Source organism: Hyperoodon ampullatus, assembly GCF_949752795.1.
Source record: "Hyperoodon ampullatus genome assembly, chromosome: 4".
Taxonomy (NCBI): Eukaryota; Metazoa; Chordata; class Mammalia; order Artiodactyla; family Ziphiidae; genus Hyperoodon; species Hyperoodon ampullatus.
In genome coordinates this window covers 108,935,148-108,957,593 of record NC_136917.1, presented here as the reverse complement: position 1 = coordinate 108,957,593, position 22,446 = coordinate 108,935,148, and the positions used below count along the sequence as shown (strand labels likewise).

At 36.9% G+C, this 22,446-nt stretch overlaps 1 protein-coding gene across 2 annotated transcripts in view; it reads right to left on the bottom strand.

Moving 5' to 3' along the window:
• The window catches only part of EDIL3 (EGF like repeats and discoidin domains 3), a gene marked incomplete at both ends in the record, with an annotated part of 432,654 nt that overhangs the window by 98,097 nt on the left and 312,111 nt on the right, over positions 1-22,446 (bottom strand). The window lies entirely within an intron of this gene.

Here is a 22,446-nt window from a genome sequence, read left to right as displayed (position 1 = left end):
TTTTTGCCTTATGGAATCTTGGTAAATTAAAGAAGATAACTGCACTTTCAGGCAAAAGTCTGGATACTATTTTGAAGTTGTGACTTAGTTGATAATTCTACCTGTTCACTACTTATTACCAGAGAAGCTCTAACTAAAGATGACACAAAAACCTTTTTAATAACTTAAAATATTACAGAGGAATTTCAGATTTGCCGGACTTATTAGCACAAAACTTCTTTAAAGTTTGTTAACATGCCCCATGAACCATAAGAGAGAGAAGTGCAGAGTGGTATTTGAAAGGTGTACTTCTTCTTTACATATGGAGAAATCAGTGTTTTCTTTTTCCTTTGAAAGAACTCCTCAGAAAAGAATTCATGCAAGATTGCTAAGTGCCTTTCTTATTTAATTAAAAATAAAGTTTTATCTGAAGTGGATTAAACACAACTACTGTTTAATTAAACCAAAAACCTTTAAGAGGATCATTCCAATAAGATCAATTAGCATTCTGTTCCATATTGAACATAATAAGAAAGGCAATTCTTGTATTCCACTGGCATAACCTTTAAAATATGCTTGGCCTTTATGACATATCTATATGGCATTTCTTTAAAAATCCACATAAACAAAAAATTATATACTAAGTTTAATGTTAGTCCTCATTTAAAATAAAAGTTATTCAAAAAATAGAACTAATAAATCTTATTTGATAACTGGTACTTCTGATTAACTTGAGAATTCTCCATGAAAAATATATTCCCATAGGTGAAAAAAAAAGAGACTTAAAGCTTAGATTAGGGAACTGGAATACTGAACAAATACAAGAAGAATTTGAGTTTACATATTCCTTTTTAAATCTGAAGAGTTTTCAGTCAGGTTTTTTGAAATATTTGCTTTCAATTTGTGAGTCACACAGCTTAAATACACATAGCAAGATCTCATTAATGCCAATAGCAATTTGAAAAAAAAAGCTTACATTTTCAAGTATTTGTATGAAACAGCGAGGAAAACTTCAAGACAAAAAAAAATATCAAAGTGACCTCTGACCACTGTTGCTTTGTGGTACAGTGATTATTAATGGAAATTTTAAAGTATGCCCTACACTTTAAGAAATATACATGACACTGTTTGCTGCCAAATATATGCAGCTATATTTTTCCATTGAAAATATTTTGAAATGTGCTCTAAGGCAACTAGGTGAGTGGTTGAGAAGATGTTTGAGTGTAACATTCAACAATGCTCAGGTGGGCTAAGCGACCCTTCAGAGGGATCTGGCCTTGGGCATGCTCACCAGGGAAAGCCAAGCCACCTGACAGGGTAGAGTTTCAGAATGCACAGGTTTGAGCAGCTCCTTAGTTCTAAGGTCATATTTTCAGGCCTTGTAGGGCATCAGCCCCAGCAGGTGCACCCATTAAGGAGTTGCCAGGGGTTGCCCTCGGGCTCTTTTTACATAATTAGCTTCTCCGATCCAGATCCACTATTCCAGTATAGGATGTTTCTCTGGAGAGACGGTGCTTAACTCCTACACTTTCTTTACTACTTGCATATTGCACTGCTATGTCCCTTGCTATTTTGGTGATTCAACTTGATTATTTCCTGTCCAACACCCAAATTTGCATTTGAAAACTCCAATCACTTGACCAGTAAGAATTAGTAACAAATCTTCATCTTTTCCATACTTTCTTAAAAATTTTTTTCTTGTCTTGTTTCAAAATTAATCTAAAGCAACCTACAAGATACAATTAATTCAAAATTATTAAAATATTAATCAGTTGGCATGTGACACCTAAAGAAATAAGATTTGGGGGAAAAAATGTCTCTAGAGCTCTAATACACTTTCCTGTGAGCCACGAGTTACCTCTAGACAGTTGTACTCTGTGGGATATACTAAGTTAGTGATCTGGACTCTGAGTTGTACTGGCACGACATTTTAACATGATAGTCAGACAAAAAAGGGTCTGTTCTCTTAAGCCCCATGGCTATTTTTCTGACGCAAGAACAAAAGTTCCCTCTCTCCCTGAACAGTCCTTTCTAGAGGTGAGGCTCTTTTGGGAGGGAAGAGGGGGCACTGTCTGGCTTGTTGCCACTCTCAACTCAGCAGAATACAGGGCAAGATTCTGAGCGTACTGGAAAGAGTCCATGCTGTCCTGTTGGATATAAAAGCTGTGTGCAGCTACTGCATGAAATTAGAAGACCAGAAATCTGATAGCTATAAAGGCTTCAGCTTTAAATTTACTCATTTTAAAGGGGTAATTTGTTATGTATTTTCTAAATAATCAATTTTACTAAAATTAGAAGAGCTGCACATCGCAGGTGCATAATTACACTTGCCATTAAACACAAACACAGATGCTCACAACAAAATTAGATGTGATCATTTCATTGAGAAAAGAATGGCACTTGTTTCCCATTTTTCATTTTTGATTCAAAAAAAATTAAACTAAGCTTTGGTTTTTCTCAAAGACCAAAGGATATGTTGTACTTTAATTTTTTTCCCCACATTTTAGTGGGAATTAATGATCAGGTCATTCTAGAAGTAACAGAAAGAAACTTTATCAGACTGTAGGCTAGGCCTCCTTCACTATAGTCATGATAATCATCACCATGTCATAATCAACTCTACAAGATAGGCATCACAAAAAGCAAATGTGCCTTCAACCAATCTAGAATGGCCCTTGTTATAATTTTGTCTACTGTATCCATGTGGGGAAAAGACATTGCTTATGTGACAGGCAGTGTGGTAACAACTTTCATGGATGCCCTTTCATTTCAGCTCCACAAAAATCCCTTGAGAAGCCCTGGGGTGGTGAATCCATTTGCCCTGCTAGTAAAGACAGTAAGAAGCAGAGCTAGAATTAAACCACAGAAATTGGAATCTATCCTGGCACTTCATCTCCTCATCATTCAATAAATCCTCAGAAGACCAAGCCTTGTCTAACCTTGGTAAGACTGGCCACACCACTGTTATCAAGTCTCAGCATATAGGTCCTGTAGGCAGAGTGAGTGACCCCTCTCTGCATTTGACCTTTTGGAAGACAAAAGTCATGGACATTTACTTTTATTTTCCTGTGATTTTGCTTTTTATCATAGACTGTAAGACCATACTGATGTTTCTAAATTGGGCTTATGAAATTAGAATGAACTTCTCAAACCAACATGACCTTAGGAATGATAAACTGAATCGCACATCAGAATTCTCATCTATTCATTTAAGCATCTGTATAAATAGAGCTTTTTATTTTAGACTTCATGCAACTTTAGGGGCAACAGGGAGCAAAGTTCACCCTCATGTTGATATAATGTCTAAATCTCAACAAAGCTATGCTGATTAATTTAGGTTTCTTATGCTAGAATCATAATCTCAATTCTCTTCTCCAGCTCTTATTATAGAAACTTTCAGTTTTAATATTAAATGCTGTGGTTTAAAATTTTCTTAGCTAGAGGATTAAGAAATAAATCAGTTACATTTTAAAAAATGATGCTCCCTTAAAATTAGATTAACTTAATTCATAATAAATATTTATTAGTTACAACTAACTCCTGCTTATACTCTAGGTCTCAGCTCAAACATCACGTTCACAGAATGTCTTCCCTGATCCGCAGGCCAGATCAAATTTCTATTATATGTTCTAATAGAGTCTTCTATATTCCCAGGATACTCATTTTTCTTTTCTTTCTTGTTTATAGCTCTGTCTTTATGAGCAATAAACTTCATAAGGGCAGAAACCTTGTCTTTCTTCTTCACCTCTGCATCCCCAGAGTTTGGAGCTAGAATTCATTCAGTAAATATCTGCTGAATGAGTGAGTGATACTGAGTACTCTTGCAAAAATGTGCAAATTTTGTTTAAAAATCTCATAGGATAGCATAATAAAAAGTATTGAAATGAGGACCAGTAATCACTCTTTGCATCATTCCCTCCTGAGTAGCCTGAACTGAAGGTTCGGGATAAATAATGATAAACACCCAGGAGACCTCTATCCTGGCGATGGCAACTGGGAACACAACATGTGGCTCCTGGGGTAGGTATGTGTTGAGTCAGTGCAATCAAATCTGTGCTTTTGTGGAGGATCATTCTGGGTTTGGCCTGTATCAGATAGGGTCTTAAGGCACAACTGTAGACATGACACTTTTCCTCCCTGTATAGCAGGCAGGTATCAGTAAGAAAGATAAGCATTTTTATTTCTGTTTCTGGGATGATATCCCATCTACTTTAGAAGTAAGGAAGCTGGACTTCAGAAGAGGCAGGTCAACTGCCAAGGGACTTCTCTACTTTTTCATACATTGTAAGGCTAACCTTTCTAAACACCTCATTTTAAGACATTACTTTGGAATCATACCTTATTGCCAAGGCCAACAAATCTTAGACAGGTAGGGATTTTAAGGAGACATGCATTCAACATCGATAAGGGGATGATTCTAAAAGCCACTAAAGACTTAAGGGATTACAGTACAATGCGACTGCAAAAGTATAAAATCTTAGTTCTGTGAGAGAACTCATCTCGTTTAGAGGTGCTTGAGAGCCAACAGTTTCTTCACTCCTATTAAAGTACATCCTTCTCTTTCTGATGTTTAGTCTCTGCTTGTCAGGAAAAGATCAATGTCTTTCACTGAGAAGGTAAGGGGCTTGGCCAAATGTATAAGACCTTGCTCTCCCCAGCTCCCCTAGCTGACCCCATCTCATTCAAAACTAGACCAAGCCTGACTTGAAGCAGGAGGTGTTACGTACCTTCTCCCTATCTGTCGGGTCACCTCAGGTTTGCAGTGTATCACTGTACAGGTTGTGTCCACACAGGGCATCCAGCTGAGGGGGCTGGGTTCTGCTCACCAAGTGCCTGGCCTCACTGGTCCACTCAGAGGAAGGGGCACTTTCACACAAACATACCTTATGGGCATGCAGTGGCCCGAGCTTACTCTTATTCTAGAGCTGTGATGTTCCCTTGTTTTCCCCCCACCAAGCTCCTGTTCTGTCCTCATGTGTCAGCTCCCATTTTTTGTGGTACACGGGCCTCTTACTGTTGTGGCCTCTCCTGTTGCAGAGCACAGGCTCTGGACGCGCAGGCTCAGCGGCCATGGCTCACGGGCCCAGCCGCTCCGCAGCATGTGGGATCTTCCCGGACCAAGGCACGAACCCATGTCCCCTGCATCGGCAGGCGGACTCTCAAACACTGCACCACCAGGGAAGCCCCCTGGTATCACACTTGAGACAAGAACTGGTTCTGCTTCAGGAACCGTGGTTCCACAGCTGAGGTCCTGCTCAGGACACCTCTCTCCTACTGAACACTTCTCTCTTATTACACTACAAAACTGCTACAAGTGGTGTTCTAGTCACTGTGCCGATTCTTTGCTGGTACCTGGGCTACTTTGTGTGTGTGTGTGTGTGTGTGTGTTTATCATCATTTACAATTATTTGCCTGACCTTTACATTTTGTTTACCATTCTTTGTTTTCCTCCTCACCTGACCATGTTTAGTCATTTTCCAGAGCTGGGCAAGGCTCTGCAACAACCTCTAGTCCCAAGCCCCCAGCCTCAGCTTTTCAGCCATTCAGCACCTTTCTCTCTGCCCTCTGTTTTGAAATAGGATAGAATGACAGAGCAAATTACAAATTAAAGAGCTTTGTTTTCTCTAAGTCATATCTCAAGACTGGAAAAAGCTGGGGGACTATCTCTTCCTTGAGGTTCTTAATTTAAAATCAACTGAAATCAAAGCCTTTTTGGTTGTCTTGAGCAAATGAAATGTCTCCACAGGCCTGCAGAGAATGAATCAAATGACAATTTGGGATCAAAAAAGTAAAATCAAGTGGTGGATTGTGGTGAATGAGTGGGCATATGCTCCATTTAGGCCATTCAAATTAGAGATTAAAAAGGACCCAGTGCCATCTGAAAAAAATTAGGCTGAATTTGAATCCAGCCCACTGCTACTGGTCTGCAATCTATGTCTAAACATTCTTTGCAAAGTTAGCTAATTTTGTGCAATTATTATCATTACTACTATAAAATGTTTGCTTTCTCACCTGGTTCTTATCAATTCTACTTTATTGACAAATATCTCCATCTGGGTGAGGTCCAGAGTAGCACTGCTGTGATGATCACTATCTGCATTCTCCTTATCATAAACTATTTAATGAGGGTTTACTAGGAGCAAGGCATTTTGCTGAGTATTATACCTAAATTATACATTTTAACGCTTAGAACAGCCCTATAAATTAGTAAATACTATTACTCTTTTTTTTTTTTTTTTGCGGTACATGGGCCTCTCACTGCTGTGGCCTCTCCCGTTGCGGAGCACAGGCTCCAGACGCGCAGGCTCAGCGGCCATGGCTCACGGGCCCAGCCGCTCCGCGGCATGTGGGATCTTCCAAGACCAGGGCACGAACCCGCGTCCCCCGCATCAGCAGGCGGACTCTCAACCACTGCGCCACCAGGGAAGCCCCCTATTACTCTTATTTTGTACATTCTCTCCCCTCTGGCTTCCAGACGTGTAAAGAATTTTATGGTTGACTTCCTTCTGTCTTCATGAGAAGCTGTAGCTGTCAGATGAATCTATGTGACAGTGATATCATGCTCCTGTGACTAGTTTTATGATGTAAATCAGGATCCACTTTTATTTTTCTTTTCATTTCCAAAATTTTCCACTCAGAAAAAAAGAAGCATTACTTTGCTACCATTTGTTGGCTAAGATTAAGTCACATGACCAAGCATGAAGTTAGCGGTTGAAAAGTTTTAGACTTTTTCAGAAAGGAGAACTGCAGGGAAGAGCAGCAGCAAATCTTTTGAACAACAGTATAATCTTTCATGCTTTATCTCTTCAATAGGTATCATGTGTCTAGATAATCATGGGCTAGATTCAGTACTTGGTAGTCTAAAATTTTTAAATTAAATTCCCATGTGAAAAACAAACTGTATAACTTATCATACTGAGATACAGTTGTTTTACGTTCTTGCCGCATTACTATTATATCCTAACAGGTATGGGGCATCTATGATTGAAACTTGAAGGTCATGGACAGCACTGTCTCCTGTTAATTAGCATTAACTAGCCAGCTTAATGCTATTGTTCATTTCTCCATTTTCTTTGTGATTCTGTGTGTATTTGGTTAAGTGGTAGAAAAATAGTAAGACTGATTTACTTGACTTTTACTATGAAATAACTGCTGCTTCTAATTTATTTTGGAGATATTGAAAAGTAGGTAAACTTTTCAAAATTATAAATGAAATACTAAGAAATAAGATAGATTTCTTTAATATGTTTTGCATTTATTTGATCCATTAAAAAACCCACTCTGGGGGCTTCTCTGGTGGCGCAGTGGTTGAGAGTCTGCCTGCCGAGGCAGGGAACACAAGTTCATTCCCCGGTCTGGGAGGATCCCACATGCCTCGGAGCAGCTGGGCCCGTGAGCCATGGCCTGCGTGTCCGGAGCCTGTGCTCCGCAACGGGAGAGGCCACAACAGTGAGAGGCCCGCATACCGCAAAAAAAACAAAAACAAAAACAAAAAAAACAAAAAAAAACCCCACTCTGGAAATGAAAAATTTATGTTCTATATAAACAGATTTTAGTATATTTTAAAAAACTCAAAGAATAAAACTTCCTAAAGAGATTCTATACTTTCTATATTTAAAACTAATTAGCATTTTTAAAAATTAATTAATTTATTTTTGGCTGTGTTGAGTCTTCATTGCTGCACGCGGGCTTTCTCTAGTTGTTGCGAGCAGGGGCTACTCTCTGTTGTGGTGCACAGGCTTTAGGTGTGCAGGCTTCAGTAGTTGTGGCACAGGACCTCAGTAGTTGTGGCTCTCAGGCTCTAGAGTGCAGGCTCAGTAGTTGTGGCACACGGGCTTAGTTGCTCCGCGGCATGCGGGATCTTCCAGGACCAGGGCTCGAACCCATGTCCCCTGCATTGGCAGGCAGTTTCTTAACCACTGCGCCACGAGGGAAGTCCCCTAATTAGCATTTTAATCCACGATATTATTTACAGATAAATTTTTTCAAGTGCTGTACTTTTCAGTTGCATTTTTTCCCAAGACCTAATAGGCAGAATAATGTTTTCTACTACTATGTTCCCATAGAACTTCAAAGCCAAAAAACAAACAAAAACAACCCCCAAACAATCTAGTGGATAGACTTTTCTACTTTAGGTCTTTCACCACAAATTTTTCTTAAATACTGGCCATCCTCTTGTTGGGTACTATGGCCTGGCGGATAGAAAAAAAAAAAAAAAGGTGTCAATTGATATGAACAGTGAGCTCAAGAAAGAGCAAGGCATGTTGGGATTCTCTTCTCCACTAAACACTACTGGAGTGGCTCTCTGCATGTGGTAGTTTGGGAACAGTCAGTACCTATCCTGTCTCTCAATTTCACACTTGAGGGTGGAGTGGGTGCTCCAAGGAGTTGGTGGCCCCAAGGTGGCTGGGAGTTTTTAGTTTCTCCTTCAGCTCTCCATAAAGCCTCTCTAATAATCATTTTGTCATAAATTATGGTGTTCTTGCTCTACAAGGGCAACTTAAAGAAATGTCTCCTACTTCTGTTTTTACCTTTTCTGTGACAGCTCCAACAAGATGTTTCCCTTTTACCAGGAAGTTCTGGGCTCTGCCCTGAAGAAAGCTGCGGTGAGTCAATACATGACTCTGTTGGCAGATCCTATTACAAATACCAGCTTAGACTGGCATTGATCCCCAAAGGGAGTAACTTTCCAGAAGGAAAGATGGGCTGATAAAACAATGGATAATCTCACAAAGGGGGTGAGGGAGAGGAGTTTTGTAGCATTTTCCAGATAGTTAAGTAGAACTATTGTGGAAAAATTCAGGAGTCTAGGCAACTTTTGAAATATATGAAATAATCTGATTGAAAGCTAGAGACACAAAGTAGCCTTTGTTTCCTCCTTACTTTGTCTTGTGATTAAATATAATATAGCCACAGGATTTGGGGTGAAAATTGGTTCCACTACTGCTAATCTCTAAATTTTCTGCCTTAATGCTATAGAAGAGGCAGGGAAGAGAACTCACACAGGGCACTTAGCCTGTTCCAAGAACGCTGAATTATGTTTTTCTTCTTTTTTTTTTTTAACATCTTTATTGATTGAGGTATAATTGCTTTACATTGTTGTGTTAGTTGCTGCTGTATAACAAAGTGAATCAGCTATATGTATACATATATCCCCATATCCTCTCCCTCTTGTGCCTCCCTCCCACCCTCCCTATCCCACCCCTCTAGGTGGTCACAAAGCACCGAGCTCATCTCCCTGTGCTATGTGGCTGCTTCCCACTAGCTATCTATTTTACATTTGGTAGTATATACGCGTCCACGCCACTCTCTCACTTCGTCCCAGCTTACCCTTCCCCCTCCCCGTGTCCTCAAGCCCGTTCTCTACGTCTGCATCTAGTATCTCATGGTCATTTTTAGCAATATCTATTATTGTGCTATACAAATCAAAGGACTAATTAACAAAAATCCATGATAATTTAAATTCCATAATTCCACTAGAGCTATATATATTTCATACCGAGAGAATTCAGTCTTCCAACAGCCCTGTGGAATGGGCATTTACTAAATTTCTCAGATGAACAAACTGATGATGGAGTTTGGGAGGGATACCATCTCCAGTGTCATTCAGGAGATCAAGGGTCGGGTCCTAAGGACTGTGTGTGTCTTTTTATAACATAAACTCAACTGAGCCAAGAATCTTTGAGGATCCTAAACGCCACCTAGTGGTAATTTCTACAAACTGTAGACACAATATCCCAAATGTCATTGAGAGTCACTTAGGGGCATTCCTGACAACTTCAACACATTCACATGATGGAAAATATTATACTGAGTCCTTTTATATTGAAAGAGACTGACTTCCTGCATAGATCTCCTTGCTCTACGTGTGGATCTAAAAGGGTTCATCTTACCCCCATAAATCCACTAGACACAGAAGAGTCAGAATAGAGAATACCTTCTTTTTTTTCCAGAACAAAATAGGGATTAATAATTTTGAAGTGGAGGACAATTTAAGCATATTTGTCCGGGATTAGATTTCTAATATCTATTCATCTGGAATATAGGCACAGTATAAAATAATTATAGGTGAGCAACTTATTCAAACCATTATCTACTGATGAAATCATCACTATATCACCATGATAGCTTAGTTCAGTTAGAGATTCCAGGGGAAAGAAAGCAAACTAGACAGTGTGAAAATAGGGTTGCTGGATTTAGCAAAATAAAATATAGGATGCCCAGTTAAATTTGAATTTCAGATTAACAACATTTGTGTGTGTGTGTGTGTGTGTGTGTAAGTATGTCCCTTGCAATATTTGGGACACCCTTATATTAAACAGTAATTCATTATTTATTCTTAACTAAAAATTCTAGACTTTTTATTTGGCAACCTTAAATTAAAGAAAGTGCTATATATAGTTTCACTGGTAACTGATTCGTTCTGATTAATAAAATAATAGTAACACATTTTTATAGTAATTTTTAAAAGCACTTTACTATGTTAATTCATTTTGTCCTTAACACAACCCTATAAGATACTACTGTTACTATTTAGAAAATGAGACTTTTGAGACACTAATGTGTAGAATCGCTCTTCCATAGTCCCACAACTGGTTAGTGGCAGAGAAAGGGTCTGAACCCAGACAGTTCTGCTATAGAGTTTACCATCCTAACATTACAAACTACCTTTTCTTATCAAATATACTAATTAATCTAAAATTAACTCTGTAAACTGCACATACATCGACAAGTTTTGAAAACATAATTCAACAGACTTTCAATAAGCACCTACTTTAAACAAGGCCTCTTTATGAGACAAAAACAGTAAACTTAATACTCTATCTTCACTGAACATATTTTACTCTCTTCAAATGTTACTTCAGAAATTGGTAGTATCTCACGGTAATTGTTAGGAATATCTGTTATTGCACTATACATATCAAAGGACCACTTAACAGAAATCTGTGATAATTCCATAATAACTCCATAATTCCATACACTAGACCTTACTTCTATCTATCTATCTATCTATCTATCTATCTATCTATCTACCTACCTACCTACCTACCTACACACCCACCCAGCTACTTTTCATAGCCAGAGGATACTAGAGATACAGAAACCAACACAGATCCTCTTTCTCGGATTTTAGATCTGGTTCTATGTGAGTATGCTCGATACAACCTATTTCCTATAGAATTAGGAGAAACTAAAGATTTGTTGTTGGATGCATTCATTTAATAAAAGTCAGATCAATATAAGGCTGAAATTTTTGAATTCTGCCTACTGGTATAATGACATTTCCTTAATTTGAAGTATCTGATACTCTTCTCCTAAGGTGCAGTTAGATACACACTCAAACAATTTTCAATTCAACATATCTAAGCAAGTCCCATTAAAATGGTAGCCTCTAAATGAATATGTTTATCAGTCAAGCCATAAATTACCAGTTCCTTTCTCTCCAATTTCACACAGTGCAAGAATCCCTCAATATATATCCAGAAATGTACATTTCTATGCACATTCTAGACCTAAAAACATCAGTCTTTGGGAATGGCATTTGGGCATCCACATTTTCAGCCAGCTCATGCCAGCTGATTCTGAAGCAGGAGGTCTCTAAACCACACTTTGAGAAAATGACTTTGACACCAACATGCAAAAAGATACAAGCAGCTGGTGGTGTGCTTTTTCCCAGTGAGGGCGTTAAAGCTGCTTTATTTTTAGAATTTCCCCTATTTCCCATTATGGAGCTTTGAGGCAGGTGTAGAGACATATATATATATATATATATTTAATGTTACATTCTAAGTACTCATAGATCCATTACCTTGTATATACAGCTCCTTCCACATCACCAGGCATATACCTAACAGAACAGATGGGTCCTGTGGTACTCATGAAGGGCCATCAAACCCTATAGCTTTGGGATTAAAATCCATAGTGCTTCTTATGAAAGAAACAAAAGCTGAGCCTCAAATAGCTGGTAGCATGTTGGGAGAAGGGAAAAAGGTGACTCAGAGTTTAACTGGAATGACAGTTATTCAATTATCCTTGCTTTTATTTTATTCATTTACTTTCAGCCCTCTTAACTATATTAGGTTTTGTCAGCTATGTTGCCTATAAAATGGTAATAATAATCATTATACAATGCCACAATGATAATTAATACAATTTTGAATATAATCTACAAAGTTTTATTTTAATTTTAAAACTATAGATATCATATAAATAGGTACTAATTAATAATTATTATAGGTAAATATCTCTTGATTTCTCTCATATTGGATAACCTTGGGTAAAATGCTTTTTATCTGCTTTTAGCTTTCTCTATCAAAAGCCACTGAGCACGTATAAGAGAAAATGTATGGGGCAACAGAAATCATATTCAAAGAGACTGCAGTCTCACTTCTTAAGTGAGGAAAACCTGCAAGGAACGTATCTGTAAAATAATGATGAGTTCACAGTTCTGAGCTTGCTTTGCTCAACAGATGGATGCTACAAAATATCCGTTGCATGTATTTAGTGTCCTATTTTACTGTAAAACAGTAAGTATACTAATATGAATTCTATGTTTAAGTTTAATGCATGTCAGTTACAAAAGCTTCCATCATTGGAATGAAGAGAGAGACCTTTACACCGTGAACGCAGAGAAGGCAAAGCCAAAGGGTATGAACATTTTCAGGAGGGCCAACTTTACAGTTTATTTAAAGATAAGTTCCAGTGAAAATCTGTCATTTTAAATGAGAGGGAAACAGTTTTAAAGAAAATTATCAGATACACTTTTCAACAAATGGGAGAGAATATTTTTTACCACTTGAGTTGACAAACATTTGTGTGCTGCTGTGAACTTCTCTAGCTAATAAGCTCATTAGCTTATAGGAACTGTTTCTTAAGAGGCAAAACTGTTCACATGTTACTTTCTGTGCTTAGAGTGGTCAATGTACAGAGTCCATTTTATTCATGACATGGGTTGACTATGCTTCAGGCACACCTGGGCTAACTTTAGCTTATGTGCAACATTCTTTCTGAAGAGGAAATGAAAATAATGCTTTGAAAGCACGTAGGCAATTTTATTTTATTTTATTTTGCGGTACACGGGCCTCTCACTGCTGTGGCCTCCCCTGCTGCGGAGCACAGGCTCCGGACGCGCAGGCTCAGCGGCCATGGCCCACGGGCCCAGCCGCTCCGCGGCACGTGGGATCCTCCCGGATTGGGGCACGAACCCGTGTCCCCTGCATCCGCAGGCACATAGGCAATTTTAAATGCTTGGTTTGTACATATATGGACATAGAATTGATGAAATTGTGATATTGAGTAGGTCTATCACAAAAATAGAAGAATGAAGTGAATTGGAGAACCATATTTCCAAATACACATATTTTGCATATATTTTGCTGTACTTAAAAAAAAAAACCATGAAAATCACGAACAAAATTCACACACAAAAAAGGCTACTAAGGTTAGACTTCTTCCTACATGATGTCAGATGCAAACAGCCATGAAAAATGGCACTCAAAGGAAAAGAGAGAAACTGGAATTTTGAGTCAAGTTCTGATACTTACAGGATTAAGTCATATAACCTCTATAAATTTTTTCCTATTTTGGGACAGAACACTTTACATAAATAATTATATGTCTCCAGATTATTATAAAGATACAGATTATTAGAAAAGCCTTTTGAAAACAACGAAGTGCTACAGAAATGCAAATTAATTAATACAGAATATTCTAAAGTGGTTTCTGGAGATGTTAAGGTAGTTATTTTTATTTTTAATTAATTAATTAATTTAAATATATAGTTTTTTTTTAAAGATTTTTTGATGTGGACCATTTTTAAAGTCTTTATTGAATTTGTTACAATATTGCTTCTCTTTTATGTTTTGGTTTTTTGGCTGTGAGGCATGTGGGATCTTAGCTCCCCAACCAGGGATCTAAGCAGCACCCCCAGCACTGGAAGGCGAAGTCTTAACCACTGGACCACCAGGCCAGTCTCTTGGCAGTTATTTTTAAAAAGCACTCCATGACCAAATAAGTTTGAAAATCACCAAATAAAACAAACCTCTTTCCTATAGGATTCTTAAGCATCCTATGTTAATATTCATCTGAATCAGTAAGAACAGAGAAGAGGATATAGACTTTACTAAATATATTTCGGCATAGAATCTTTTATTTATTTATTTATTTTGTGGAGAACCTTATAGAAACTGTTTTTCAGGGTACATTTTGAAAAATGCTGATAAAAATGACCATTGGGGGAGAAAGGGAATTTAATTCATTTTAAAGAACACACATCTTCAGGATGAAAGAGTGATATACGTTATCCTAATTTCATCAGTTCATAATCAGACTGAGAAAGAAAGGACCTTTTAGAAACTCTGGGTCTGTAGTCAGGGGGACTGGATTCCGCTGGTAGAACTATGTGAAAAAAAGATGCATCTGGAAAAATAAAAATTTTGAATGCCAGGACCAGGAGCTAAGAGAGCTAAGACTGAGGTCAGCTATGGCCCTGTGAGAGCCAGGGCAGGGCTGAAACTCCACAAAGATGAAAATGAGCTGATGATAAATAGGCAATGAGCCTTCAGAGGGCAGGCTGGAGCCCTAATGCAAGACCAAAGAGGAGATAAACCAAAGAACAAGGACCCAGCAAAGCTCAGATGAGAAGAGGGCACAAGGGGAGGGCAGTCAGATGTGCACCAGGTTTTGCAGGGAGTAGCAGGCAGGCCAAATGGAAGAAGCAGCATTGGATATCTAGACAGACCTGGGCAAGGAGCTTAAGTCATGAGTTAAGAAGTCAAAACTCTGGTTGGCCTTGATATTGAACCCACAATCTGTCCTGGCCAAGGAAATTGATATCTATTTTCCTCTGAAATATATACTAATTCCAGAAAGTGATTAAAATATATACTAATTCCAGAAAGTGATAATTGGTAGGCAGCTATGTCCTTAGGCACATCATAAAGGATATGAGAGAATATTCTAACCAAAGGCTAATACGGAAATGAGCAAGGGTAGATGGACCTACACTTTCCAGTAGACATACCATGCCAAAGAAATACAATAGCAGCATAAAACGGAGACATAAGAAACTTCAAAGACATTTCACTGAGGCATGTTTTCCTCACAGAAATGCTAATTTAATAGTGAAAGAGAAAATGAATGTAATATTTGCTATAAATAAATTTATTTTATGTCGACATTAGCTGGCAAATAAATACTTCACAAATGAAAGACACCTTACTCATAAATGTAAATGGAAACTGAATGACTATTCATCATAGCACCACTGGTTTAGAAGAAAAATTACAAAGATCTCTAGTATAAACCAAAGTAACCAGGCCAGGTGAACTTAACTACAACCAAGAGTGTTGGGCAAAGAAGCGCTGTCTAAAATGTGGTGTGTGCACAAAGGACCCACCATCGAGTTGTAGGAAGAAAGCTAGAATATTCATCATATTTCCTATTTGTTTTATCTTAAACCAAAAAATAGATATTATATTTTCTAAATATTTAACTTGTGTGTGTTCAATATTTAACAACGTAAGGGGTATACAATTTTTACAGTGTAGAAGCACAGATTTAGAGGGCAAGCTGGATCCAAAGAGGTAGCAGAAGCTCTCCTTCAAGGAAGGTATGGCCAGAGCTATGCTATGCACTGGACCCTGGAAGAGCTTCCTAATCCAACAAACATTCCCTGAAAAAAGGAATCCCCTCACTCACTAAATGGTTTACAAAATACTGTGGTAAAAATCATTGCGTGAGTTTCCTGGTGTATTGAGCTCCCCTTGTACTGCTGACTGGCTGTGCAATCTTTAGCAAATCTCTCAGAATCTCTGTAGCCTCCTAAAACAGAAATAACTTAGTCACTGAGTGGGCTGCTTTAAAGACAAAATGAGATCACTGATTAAAGTTGATTCCCATTTTATTTGAAAGCCTTCACAAATGCTCATCTTACTTGAAACAGTATTCCCAAGTTCTAAATTTTACTCACTGGCATATTTTCAGTTCATATTTTTAGAGGGAAATGATTACTATTCTTATAACTATATTTTGTTACTATAAAGATAGCTAATATGCCACAAATTAAAATTTATCTGCATACAAAGGAATCAGAAGTCATTCAGTTTTCATTATCATAAAAACACGAATGGGCCTGCTGTGCATATACAATTCTTTTAAATCCTGCTGTTCAGTTTTTCAGTGGTTTCAAATATGGCTTCTAAGTAGAAGCATCCAGCTTCCCACGTTCCTGTTTATTGCTTTTGGAATGTTGAATCCATAACAATTAGGGCATCAGTAATCACACCTGCAGGTGGACACAATGCCGAATGTATCTTTCAATTCCTTGCACGTGGTATTGTATTTTGTTGTAAGAGGGGTTGCAAAAATATTTATTTGAATTAAAAAATTATGAAGCCATTTAAAATAATCTCCGAACCACAAAGCTTCCATCCAATTTTCATGTACCATCGGGGCTTGCCTTCCAAAACTGCACCCTGCACTCAATCTGATCTACTCCTTCCTCTGCCACCAGAACTATTGCTTTGTGTATTTTTCATGATGTGCTATATGTAAATGCTAATGTGTTAGTACTTCATAATGGCTTGATGGGTCTCATTGCCTTGTCTTAGGGAATTCTTTTCTTTCAAGCTGTTTAAAGAGAGATATAAAACAAAGAAATGACTCAAAATGAGAATGGGTGGAAAGGTAGGGGGAAAATTTTGGGTATTGAGTAGTTATAATATGCAGAATATAAAAGTTAGCTTTTTTAAAGGTTAATTTTAAGATTATATGGCTATACCATAACACTAATTAGATTATATGATGTTGTTAACTTCACCAGAAATTATCTGGTAGGTTTGGTAATTTTCTGACTACTTTGGATTTGGCCAATCATCATTTAGATACTAGAATCTTAATGGTGTGAGAGTTTTTTAAAAGGGAATGTTGCCTGAGAGATTATCTTTTTTTGTAATAGCTACATTTTAGAAAAAGAGCAAAAACTGATCCCAGAGTATTGCTGTGATTTGTCAGCCTTCAAAACCAGATTTTTGGAGTTCGAATTATGCCCTCAGTACAGCTACACTGATGTTTATGGCACTTTTCTTTGTGCTCTAAGTATTTTCTGTATAAATATCCTATTCAATTGTGTTTTGCTCATTAAAAGTTTTTTTTCCTAATGGATCATGGAGATTTCCTTTGATATTATAAAATTATAAAAAAATTAAAGATGAATTCATAATCCAAGCAAAGTATAGACCTCCTTTGATTCATTTCATACACTCCAAAATATATTGCCACTTATGAAAGATGGAAGATGTTTTACAATCCTGCATAAATTGTTTCATTATTTGATCTCTTGTAGATCTGCTTTATAACTGAAACCTTCCTGCAGGCTTACTGTTTACTAGATATGAAAGACTGAAATAGTGAATTGGAAATCAGAATATTCCTTCATATTGCCAAACGTTTCCCAGTGGCTTAGAGGTCCCTTGATCCTCAAAAACCGTTCCTTTAGCTCTTCTGTAAATAAATTGTCCAGAGAGCAAGGGAAGTGAATGGCTTTAAAGAAGTTATTAAATTTATGGCTAGAATACTCCCTTTTAAAAATCTGAAATGGACTAAATTAAACAAGGCTTATTTAATTTGAAAACCTAAATTCAATTGCCTTCTTACACATTTCCACAAAATTAGTACTGAAATGAAACTATAGGGTTAGCTGCAATTTTGACAAAGGTCAGCATTAAAATGTGCAGTCTAACAACTCTATTAATTCTACTAATTTGATTGAAATACTATGCAGACTACCTTAAATTAGCAAATGTCCCATGAAATAGACCAAAAGGTCATTTCCTAAGTGACACTCGGACATTTTTCTTCCTATTAGTCATTTATATTATGCTACCCTTTATGAAATCTGAAAAAATTTTCATAGATTCAATTATGGATGATGAATTATCCATTTTCTATAGTCACCACCAAAAAATAGGGCAATGAGTATATACACAGTGTATTCACTATAAGAGAATTGATGATGTCTTATTTAAAACAAGTTTTTAATCAATCCAAGTTAATTTGTAGAGTGTTCTTTGTTTAGATGCAACTACTCTAGCAAAATATTTCTTCACAATTTATAAGATTATCATCAAGAATGTTCCTACTCCTGATAGAATGTCACTAAACACCTCAACCTCATGATGAATTTTAATCAGTTTGTATAATCTGAGCATAAATAAAAAGGAATTTACTCAATCTGTTGAAAAGGCCCTGAAAATGAACATTAAAAGCACATAGACATTCTAAGAAGAACATGATTTCAGTAGAGAATAATATAATATATAATATATATATAATATATATATAATATATATATAAGATATTCCTTAAAAGAATGCATAAAGATTCCTTAAAATATATCACAATTGGGTAAAGGATTTTTTTTTTTTTTTGGTTTCATTTTCAACAATTGTATTTCCAGATACTATATGATCAGGTTTTGGAAAAAACTATCAAACTGAAATAAAATTCTCATTATTAAAGCGTTACATGTATAGTTGTCATATAAAAGAAACTTCTTAAAAAACAATTAGTAGGAGACCGATAATGAAGAAATAGGATTTAAATGGAAGCCATGCTATTTTTCAGAATTGATGCATTTTAGTTAAGGTCACAGCCAAAATTTATAAGTTCAGAAGCCTTAAATAAGGATAAAAATTGATTCTATACCAAAAATTAAAAAGAAATCACCCTATACATTATCTATGAAAATATTAGTCTTATTTTCAACAAAGATACTAACAAGTGTAACAATGTACAGTTGAACAGATTCTACTCTCTTGAGGAGAAAACACTAAAAATTGTCAATTCTGGAGCATTTTCTTGCATGATGTCAAAAAAGAAAAAATAAAAATAAATAAAGATGTCAATTCACCTTGCCTTGGAGATTCTGAATATGTTTTGACACAACAAAAAATAGACATATACTACGAACAACTAGTTCTTGAATTGTCAGAAAATCTGTCACCAACAGAATGAATCAATTTCAGTATGCAAGTGACTTTAAGAAGACAGATGAAAAGTCATCTTAAAAAAAGTGATGGGGGCTTCCCTGGTGGCACAGTGGTTGAGAATCTGCCTGCCAATACAGGGGACACGGGTTTGAGCCCTGGTCTGGGAAGATCCCACATGCCACAGAGCAACTGGGCCCATGAGCCACAAATACTGAGCCTGCGCATCTGGAGCCTGTGCTCCGCAACAAGAGAGGCCATGATAGTGAGAGGCCTGTGCACCGCCATGAAGAGTGGCTCCTGCTCGCCACAACTAGAGAAAGCCCTCGCATAGAAACGAAGGCTTAACACAGCCAAAATTAAATAAATTTAAAAAAAAAAGTGATGGATGAAGGTTTGCATTGAACATTACACCCTGATTCATGTAAAAATACTTGTTTTATTTTGATCTTTCTAAAAAAATTTGCCATTGGCAATACCATTATGTGGGTATTTCTAGAGTCTACCAGCCTGTCTGAGTTACTTATGGGGTGTAAAATATTTTGTCTTATTCCACATGGCATTATGATTCACAAATAATGTTGGCCACACCCAGTTAATCTTAGATATGACTGAAATGTTTTCAATTTTAAAAATATTATACAGCAACAAAGAACAAGTTTAGCTTCACCATTCAAATCTAACAAATGGAAAGGATATTTTCCATGGTTTCTTCTAATTAAGAACTTGAAAAGTTCATAAAGGCTATCAATTATGAAAATTTAGTTCCTTTATTAAAAAGGCCAGACCTTTAATATGAAATTTTAGATTTATTTTTCAAATATTACTTAAAACTTTGAGGATATTAGCAGTTGATCTCTTAAATTGCGGAGCAAATTATATGCATTTTAGGCCCAAATCACTAAATTGAATAGTACTTTGATCGATTCACTCATTCTTTCATTCAATGGCACTTATTTTGGGAATGTAAATTGGTACAGCCACTATGGAAAACAGTATGGAGGTACCCTAAAAAACTAAACTTACAGTTACCATATGATCCTGCAATCCTACTCCTGGGCATATATCTGGAGAAAACTATAATTTGAAAAGATACATGCACCACAATGTTCACTGCAGCACTATTTACAATAGCCAAGATACGGAAACAACCTAAACGTCCATCATCAGATGAATGGATAAAGAAGATGTGGTACATACATACAATGGAAAATAGCCATAAAGAATGAAGTAATGCTATTTGCAGCAACATGTATGGACATAGAGGTTATCATACTAAGTGAAGTATGCCAGACACAGAAAGACAAATATCATATGATGTCGCTTATATATGGAATCTAGAGCAAAGAAAAAGATACAAATGAACTTATTTACAAAACAGAAATAGACCCACAGACATAGAAAAAAAACCTGTGGTTACCAAAGAGGAAAGGGATGGGGGAGGGATAAATTAGGAGGTTGGAATTAATATATACATGCTACTATATATAAAATAGATAACCAACAAGGACCTACTATATAGCACAGGGAACTATACTCATTACTTTATAATAACCTATAAGGGAAAAAAATCTGAAAAATATATATATATATGTTCACTGCGCTGTAGACATGAACCTAGCACAATATTGTAAATCAACTATACTTCAGTAAAACAAAAACAGTACTTATTGAATGCCTACCACATGTCAGGTATTGTGACAGGTATTTAGTTAGGTACTGGACAACAGACTGAGAAAGTAGAAAAAGGCAAATGTGGTTCCATCCTTCCTGGAGCAAATAATGTAGCATGAAGATGCAATAGAGTGTGATAATGTGACAGTGAGAGAATTACAGGGGACACAGTAGTATCCAGATGAGAACTTAAGCCAGATTTGGTGTGGGATGGAGCTGGCAGCAAAGTCTTCCCAGAGGAAAGTGCATCTAAGCTAGAGTTGAAGGATTTAACCAACAGAAGGTTGGGGATGCTCTGGGCAGTGGTGCTGTCTCCATTCTTTTCCTCTAGGAAGAGCACATTTATAACGGAAGGGGAAGAGAGAGGTAGTGTATGGTTTGAGAAACTGAAGCAAATTTAGAAGTGTGGTTAAGAGGTGAATTGAGGCCAAATCACGCCAAGATTTTTAGGCTATCTTAAGGAAGCTGCACTTGATTCTGAGGCTGATGGGGAACAATTGAAGGGCTTAAATAAAGGAGTAAAAGAATCACATCTACATTTTAGGGAAAAAAAAAATCACACAGGTTACAATTTGGGAAACAGGTTTTTAGAGAGTCAGACCAGAAACCAGAAGGCTGGTTAGGAGGCTTCTGAAAAACCAAGGTGAAAGAGGGTGGCAGACTAGATCCTGGAAGTGGCAGTGGGGATGGTGAGAAGAGAAAGAATTTTAGAGAAGTTGAATCCTTTTTTCAGTAGTTGAAATAAACAGTACTCACTAAATTGGCTAATGTGAGTGTGTGGAGTTGGTGAAAATGGGGTTGTCAGGAAGTTAACAGGCAGAGGAAGGGTGGCCTGGAGGACAGTGGGAAGCAGCGGCTAGATGGATGAAGAAAAACAAAGTGTGGTGTCATGCAAACCAAATGAAAGGAATGGTTTATGAAAGAGGTAATGTCTTAGGAGCAAGAATAGTGTGTTGCTCACTCATGTGCAATCACTATTTATCATGGTATGTGACACTTCAGAGGTACATCACAAACATTTGTCAAATGAATGATTTAATTTAGTAGTACTGCTACATATAGGCAAGGACATGAGGCTGGGTTCTGGGATGATAAATGTGTCCTGTATTACATATATATATATATATATGTATAATGCCTACCTTCCAAAAGTTCACAGAATAGTAAAAGGAGAAAGACATACATAATTATCCATTATGTATGGTAATGAAAGAACTAAATAAAGCTTCAGATCAATAAAGATCCAGGTAGAATGTTAGGGGACAGTAAAGAAAAAAAAGTGAATATTTCTGTAAGAATAGGGAAAAGTAGGGTCAAGAAAGAAGAGACTATTGGAAATTTCAGGTGACTTGGTAAGAACAGTTTCATATGTGGCAAATCTGGTTTGATGAGGGGTGACATTTGCTATTGTAATTGTTTTCATGATTTCCAGAAATACAATGAATTACCACAGTTTTGAAACTCATACATGCAGCATAAAAATCAATAAGAGGAGAACACATATCTTTCAAATACAATGACCTCATCATAGAATTAAGCTGTCTTACTTTTCTTTGCTGCAGAAGACATTAACAAATATGTGTATACTTAAAAGTACTCCACAAATAAGTGCGCTTCAAGAAGGTTGTTTTAAGAAGCACTGACTATAATCTTACCTCATTTGCAAATGATAAACAGACTGCAACGTCTATGCTCTCCTTCTACAAGCAAGCTTTCTTATGAGAATGTAATCAAATTGCTCCATTGCTTAGCAACCACAGATAAAGAGCTAATAAGTCATGAGTCATGATTCTATGGGAACAATCTG